Source organism: Rhipicephalus sanguineus, chromosome 11, assembly GCF_013339695.2.
Source record: "Rhipicephalus sanguineus isolate Rsan-2018 chromosome 11, BIME_Rsan_1.4, whole genome shotgun sequence".
NCBI lineage: Eukaryota > Metazoa > Arthropoda > Arachnida > Ixodida > Ixodidae > Rhipicephalus > Rhipicephalus sanguineus.
The window spans coordinates 6,699,868-6,707,598 of record NC_051186.1 but is presented as its reverse complement, the minus strand read 5'-3'; the positions used below and the strand labels follow the sequence as shown (position 1 = coordinate 6,707,598).

The following is a 7,731-nucleotide window of genomic DNA, read 5'->3' as shown; positions in this document are numbered from 1 at the left end:
CGAGAATTTTCTCCTTATTCTTGATGATGTTGCACAGCGTTGACAGAGGCACGTGGGCTTTTCGGCGAGAGCCGTTTTCGACCCGTCGACTTGCTGGCCTCTTCAATTAAGCACACCTTTTCGTGCAGGGACAAGCTCTTGTACTTCGGCATCTTCCTTCCAGCACACCTCAATCACCTAATTCACAGGAAGACACTCAAGCGGAGACAGGAGACAAATGGAGCAGTCGCACCGAATCGCACAATGCTCGCCAGCCGACATCCAAATGGCACAGACTCCACAAACAATCACTCACTTCGCTAGAGTGGCTAACATCGCTGTTGAGATGATGATGATCATGATCGCAACCGCACGCATCGCCGCCTGGCAATTGCTAAAACATGGCGTCTACGACGTATTCCCGGTAAAAAAAACATGGCCTTCGAGGTCCGTACATCAAAAAAAAAAAAAAAAATGCATGTTTTAGTTACAGCCCTCCGAGATTCGCAACACCCTTTGCATATCTTGGAAGTCGCGGCCAAGTGTGCCAATTAACCGGGAAGTCGCAGACTGGCCAGCACAAATTATCCGGTTAAATTTACATGTAAAAATTTGGGACTCGCAAATACAGTGGAATTCGAATTGTCCCGACTTAAAAGGACACACAATAATACTTCGTACGCCTAATTGCCGGCGAAATCGTCGTATAACCCGCGTCGTATAATCGAAATATATAGGCAGTGACGGTCATTGTTGCCCCACAACAGCGGCCACATAATGCCTAAGAAAGTCCGCGGCACAACCTACGCTTCTCCGAGGAACACTAGTTAAGGGGAGACCACTGGTCTCGAACGAAAAGTTTTATTATTGGCGATATTGTAATGAAATTGGGTGTTATATGTATTTCCTTCCTCCTGTTTTTCAAAATATAATTAGTTTTCCTGTACTTCAATAGTTATCAAATTGTGAGATCATAAGTGAAATCTAATTAGGTAATTTCTTACGGTTCATTAAACACTTTCCCTCGTTTTTTAGTTTCTGTTTAAGATGCAGCTGTAGCCCACCTACCGCCATGTGGGCTATCTGCTATTTATATTGTCACTGAGATATATCATCATATAAGAACTTTCAATTGTATTGACATTGTGTAATCTTGAATGCAATTAGCTCACATTATTGTTCCAATTTTCATATGTTCATCTTAGCCACAAAAAACTAGCATAGCTCCACAGTCCTATTTCTTACGAATTCAACGGTATAAAATTTATCAAAATTACCTTACCAAAAACATAATGAAAAGATCCGTAAGGCTGGTCAAGTTGGCAAAAATGTGAAGCTGAGAAAATCGCGTTTGAAGATTGACACGCACTGTATAAATTTCTAAAAGGAACCTTAACCATAAATTTTATTCACATGTTCCCCATCTGTTTCCCTTCAAAACAAAACAGAAAGTGTCTTGTTCCACCCCAAGGAATCATATCTGGTTCTGGAAAAGCCATGGGGTATGAGGCTCAAGCGACTGGCTGCTCATGTCTTTTCAGTCTTTAGGAAGAACCTTCTAGATGTTAGGCAGCAATGTTACCCTGGGTAATAGGTTGCTATGCTTGAGAGAATACCTTCAAGTAGTCCAGGACTGTAATCTTCAGTTGCACCCGTTTTGTGTCTCCTTGCAAGAGTCTTTTTTGTGTTGGTGCTCTTCAGATGAGTTGCATTTGCCTTGCGTAAACGCAGAGAGTCTTTTTCTAGGCTTCGTCGAACAAGGCAATCCCCAGCAATATAGCCCAAACTTGCAGCAATGGACTCGTTGGTTGCCCTTCTTCCTTGGTTGTAGATGGCAACAGCCTCAGCGGCAGCTCGCTTCACACTTTCCAGCGAAGCGTTCCCATTCTTTGAAGTTTGGGTCCAGATGACCGAATGAAGACTCTCACTCGCGTTCTGGGTCTTCCCTTCACAGCATCGTGCCAGCAGGCTCTCATCACTGAGCCTCGCAAAGACTGGCTCCAGAGCAGCCCCAACACGAGCCGGCAGGGCATTCTTGTGTGAAGGTGGACTCTCCCCATTGGCCAAGGCTCTATTGTACTTGCACAAGAGCTAGCACCCTCGGGGCACTTTGAGTGCTTTGGTGCATCATCTGTCGATGTCATGTGCAGCAGTGTAGCTTCGACTGCCCTCTTCATAGCTGGCACGTCATTGATATTGCTCCTCAGGGCATATCCGTAGTAATTCGCGATCTTCTTGATCTTCTCTTGTGTGAGCTTTCCTCTACCCCCAAGAGACTCACCCTGAGCCTTCTTTTGTCCACAAGGTTCCGTAAAGCTGCACCCATTCGCTTGTGGACATGGTTGATGCAGTCCTTTTTGTCTATTTGGAGAAAGCCGTACACCTCGGCTTCGGACAAGGCATGAAAAGTGCGGCTGTCTCCATCAGAGAGCACAGTCGTGTAGCGCAGACCATGCTTGGCCCAGGACCTCTGAAACATGGTCAGCGCAGCCTCTACTTCCATGCGGCCAGAGTTGCATTCGATGTTTCGTTGGCACTCGTGGGTTGCCAGCCAGTCGGTGTACCCTTCGTCTTGCGGCTGTGGTCCCAGGGCACAGCCGAGACAAGTTTGAGTAAACAACATGGTCAATTACAAGGCCAGTGTAGAGCTCAATGATGCAGCCCACACCTATGTGTGAGCTCCGACCTCGCGTCATCCATGAGCCGTCGAACACAACATCGATGTTCCCTATGGGGTTCAGGAAGTCTGTATACAGCTCTTTTATTACTGCCACACTAGCAGCTTCACTTTCAGTCGCTGTGTTTTCGCAGGCTTTCACTAAACTTTTTAGGTGTCCCTGAAACGTCTTGTGGTGCAAGCCTCGGTGCGAAAGGTTCATACACGCACAAAAGTCCGAAAGGGCAGTAACACCTTTGCCTATCATCTGTATCCCCTTCATGGCCCTCATGTTGACTTCGAAGGGAGTGATGGTGGCAGTTCCGCTCACTCTCGGAGAAGAAAATTGCTTCTTCTCGAAATCACAACTGCTGCAAGAAAAAATAAGCTTTACCGCAAGGCCGTACTCCTTGTCCGTTGCCTTCCTCACGCTGAGACTTTTTGCGTCGCATTTGTCGCACTTCGCTTGTGCAAAAAAGTTATTCAAAACTTTCATATCGACGAGCAAAAAATCGGTCCCGGCGTCACCAGTCTGGCACTCCGCGCTTACTCCAAGAAGGTCGAACTTGCGCTGGGTAGCCGACTTTCCAGACAGAACGGTCTTCGTTTGCGCCGATCTCTCAACTCGCTGCGCCTGCTCCGCCGTTGAGTAGTACGCGGCATCAACCCGAAGTGTTTCGCTAGTCGAACTTGGTCCCACGGTGTCGTCAGTTGAAGTTCCCGGCAGGTCCAAAGGGTCCGGCCGCGACTCCAACTCCGCTGCCGACGGTGCACTTGTAGCCGGCGCCTTCTTGTTCCAAGCCCGTTTTTTACGGCTTCCAAAAGCTCGTTGCGTCGATGGTTTCAGACGAGAGTCTCCAGGCATCTCGATCGCGTGGAAAAACTACCGGCACAAAGTAGAGACACGGTCCGTCGAGAAACACGCACGATCGCAAAAGCAGGCGCACACAAACGGACAGCCACGGCGAAGAACCAAACACAAAGAAAAAAAAAATGACGTGTCGGTCGCGCCAGCCAATGGGAGACTCGGAAACGCGCGCTTGAAAAGCGCGCCGCGTGAGAGCCAATCAGTGGCCTGGAAACGACCTTCAGAAAACCCGCGACGGCGGCCGTCTGCTTGAGCGACGCCATTTTGAGATGGCGCAAAATGTGCACAAAGAAAACAGCTTCAAATCTAGCCCAAGATGGCGGCGCTCGGCCCGCTGCAACGCTCATGGCGCGCGCGGGAAGTTCGAACAAATTTCGTCCTTTTGGGGACATTTTAGTGCTGCCGGGGTGCTTTGAAAGCCGATTTTATCGCGTTTCCCGACCGAATTTAGCGTTAGCAATTTGAGAGTAGGTGCTCAGAAGTACAAACGCCTCGAAAATAAGCTTTGCGAAAAATCGATTTTTTGACCATTTTTGACCGTTCCAAGACCCGCGTCTCCCCTTAAATTAATTGAAAAAATGACAACCACGCATTTTATTGGAGGAGTGAACGAACCTTTATTTCTCACCTTTTAAAAAAATCTGTGATTTTCTTCTGAGAGTTTGCCCAGCCAGGACGCATCAGCTTTCTTTCGATAGCTGCAACATCTGGCAGCAAGTCGCCGATCTCGTCGCGTGCGCAAGCAAACCGCCGAATGTGGTCGACGTAGCACAACACGTCTGCGTAAGTCGGAACGGACGCGCTAGCTTCTGCAGCGTCGTCCATCTCTTCCTCGTCGGAAGTTCCCGCAGTGTCGGGACGCACAGTTTCGATAATGTCATCCAGCGACACTTCACTGCACACTGCAACGTCGTCGTCGGCACCAACATAGTCCGCGAAAGATCCAGGCAGCTCCAGGCTGCCGAACTCTGGTTCGTCGTCAACAGGCACTGCAGCTTCACTGGTAGAACAAGCACCACTTCTATTAAAGCCGCAGTGCCTGAAGGAGTTGGCGATGGTTTCTGGCGTGACTGCGTCCCATGCACTAGCAATGTAGTGCATTGCATCAAGCACAGAAAGCTTCTTATCCAACTGCTTGCGTTCCATGCCCGCCAGCCGACGCTGCACCAGAAACTTCCGATATTTCTGTTTCATGCACTTGATGACGCCAGCGTCAAGTGGCTGCAGCTGGCTAGTGCAATTGGGGGCAGAAATACAACTTTCACATTTCTCAAATGCGACATATCTGATGGATGGCATGGCGCATTGTCAAGCAGAAGAATCTTTCTGTTCTTAGCCCCCATTTTGGAGTCCAGCTGCTGCAGATATGTAGAAAACATAGCTGCCGTTATCCAGGCTTTCCGGTTGAACGTGTACTGGCACGGCAGCCTTTTCAAATTCTTGAAGCATCGCGGCTTCTCAAACTTGCCGATCACGAGGGCAGGAAGCTTTTCAGAGCCGTCTTCATTAGCGCAAGCAATACGGTAAGACGCTCTTTGCTTCGCTTACCCCCGTGACAGCTCTCTCCTTTGAATGCCAATGTCTGTTCTGGCTGCATATTATAAAATAATCCAGTTTCGTCCGCGTTGAACACGTCGGACGGCTTGTATTCCCCTATCAATTCCGGCAGCAATGCAGTCCACTTTTCTACAGTGTCGGAGCTGACTGACGCGCTCTCTCCACAGCAACGGCTGTACACAACTCCACTGCGTTTTTTAAAGCGATCCATCCAGCCATTGGAGGCTTTAAAGTCGTCAATGCCGCAGCGCAATGCAACTGTCTCAGCCTTCTCCTTCAAAATTGCGCCATCCACGGCAATTCCTGAACTGCGGGCCTGACGCAACCACTCAACGAGGGCCTTGTCCATGGCAGCATATTTGCCATCTTTCGCGGCCTTCCTGTTCAGGCCGAACTTTGCCGCATTTAGTAGGATGCTGTCCTTCTTCGCGAGGATCGTTTTCAGCGACGACTCGGGAATGTTCAGGTCGCGGGCAATGCTCGCCTTTGTTGCTCCGTTCCGCTTCTCCGCCTCCTCGATTATGCGAAGCTCTTCTCCGAGCGTCAGCGGTTTTCGGTTCCGCGACATTGCGAGACGCAGCACTCGCAACCAAGAATTCGAAAGCTTCCTCGCACACCAATGTCCGAACACAGAAAATTTGCACGTGGACACAGAAGCTGCGGCGCAGCACAATCAACCGATGAGGCAAACACGTGAAGGAATGGCTGAATGGCAGCACGGCAGTAGGCCTATTCGATTTGCAAGCTTCGACCAATCGCGAGCGGCTAAAACGCCCCAGCCCTCTGGTAGCTAGACAACGGCGAGTTCCGGTTCCTGCGGCTGTCGCAAACGTTGGCTCAACAATCGCCGTTCAACACATCCGGTATAACGACACGAAATCTAGTGAAAGTTATCGCATACTAGAAAGCGAGCTCGAAATTATCTGCCATGGTACCTGCTCACAACGGTCACTACAAAACCACCCAAAAGAAGAGAGAGAAAAAAAAAAGGCGACAACGGAAGTGCGCAGTGCAATGCGACAAAACGAATGCGCTCCGGCTGGCTCCGGCCAACGTTGGCTCTGGCTAGCTATGGTCGACCGCGTGTCGAAAAATTGAAGAGGCCCTGTGGTGGCAGCGCGGATACGAACTCGGTTCCTCGGTTTCCCGACTTTTTTGCCCGGCCGCAGTGTGTTTGCGTGCCAGCCCGCGTCATCGTAGGTCTTTTTTTTTTCTCGGACAGTCCAGCGAAGCGTCGTACGAGGCGGGGCCGGCGTAAAATTGCGTCGTACAATTGAGGTTTTTAATACATTATTTCTATGGGGGTTTTGCCGGGACCAAGCCAATTCGTCGTAAAACGCGGGTCGTCGCAGGACCGGGGGACGTATAATCGAAGTTCCACTGTAATACAAATTATCCAGGATTCCCAATTAACCGAGTACAAATTACCGAGGTTTTACTGTACGCAGTATACGCCCTCGCTGTCAATGCATCGACGTTTCTAGGTGTCCGCGCCGCTCAACAACAGCGAGCTACTTTCGTTTCTAGAAAGCGACGCGCACTTTAAAGCAGTCTCGCACGACACGGCGGCGGCGAACTTGTGAATGGCAGCATGGCGCGCTCGTACCGCCGTCAGTCCGCACAGTGTACGGCGTACGCCACTCGCACAGCCGAGCAGACATCTACAGATGACTGTGATAAGGCTGTCGGCTATAAGTCACAATGGCACGTTTGTCGACAGCCGCCACCTCGCCTTCGCTTTTTTTTTATGCTTATCCGCGAAGGCATCGCCACAACCGCGTGGAAGTCGTAATCGCTGATCAACCAGCCTCTGCCGTTACCGAAAAGACGGACGACCTTTTGCGGCACATTGTGGCATCGACGAGTTTAGGACACAGTGAACCTTTATGTGATGGAAAGTTATAGCAGTTATTACTTCTTGCATTTATGCCTTCTTGCGTTCCAAGGCATTGTTTGGTTCATCGTAGGCGGTCGTAGCTGCAGAGAACGGCGTCAAGAAAGGTTACTGTGCGAAAGCTGTGAACGCAAAGCTTCATGCTGCCTCCTGTTCTTTTTTTTTTTTTTTCCTCACTGCGCCATTCTGCCACTGAAGAAACAGTTGGAAAAAACGCGACCTTGCTCGCAGCGTCCGAAATCTGTGTGCCGTGCTCGCCGATCTTAGTCACAAGTAAACTGGAGCAGGGCACGCGCGAGCACACGCCCCTCTCGTGCTTTAGAAGGCCTGTTTTACCTTTTTTTTTTTCTCTTCGTATGCGCTATATCTTTACCGCGACCGTGTCTGAAGTGTTCGTTGTAGAAGTAGGAGGCTTTGAAAAATGTTCGCTATAGGTGGATGCAGCTTCAATGGTTAGCACAGGAAAATGACAAGTGCACCCAAATATGGTCGTTATAACAGACATATCGTTATATGTGGGATCGTTATAAGTGGGTTCGACTGTAGCAGGCATAGCACAGCAACTTCTCTTTGTAAGGCTAACTGAGAAGCACCAATGCGACACACTTGAAAGGGTAGCGCTAGTAGACACGGACTAGAGGAAGACACACGGACACACAGACGGAAGCGCTTCCGTCTGTGTGTCCGTGTGTCTTCCTCTAGTCCGTGTCTACTAGCGCTACCCTTCCAAGTGTGAATTTCCAACTCGCCCAAGAAATAGCACTCCTAAATGCGACA

General features: G+C 49.7%; 1 protein-coding gene across 7 annotated transcripts in view; it reads right to left on the bottom strand.

Annotated features, from left to right (window-relative positions):
- Positions 1-7,731, bottom strand: part of LOC119374269 (uncharacterized) — a 292,758-nt gene that overhangs the window by 99,456 nt on the left and 185,571 nt on the right. The gene's annotated exons all lie outside the window — the stretch shown is intronic.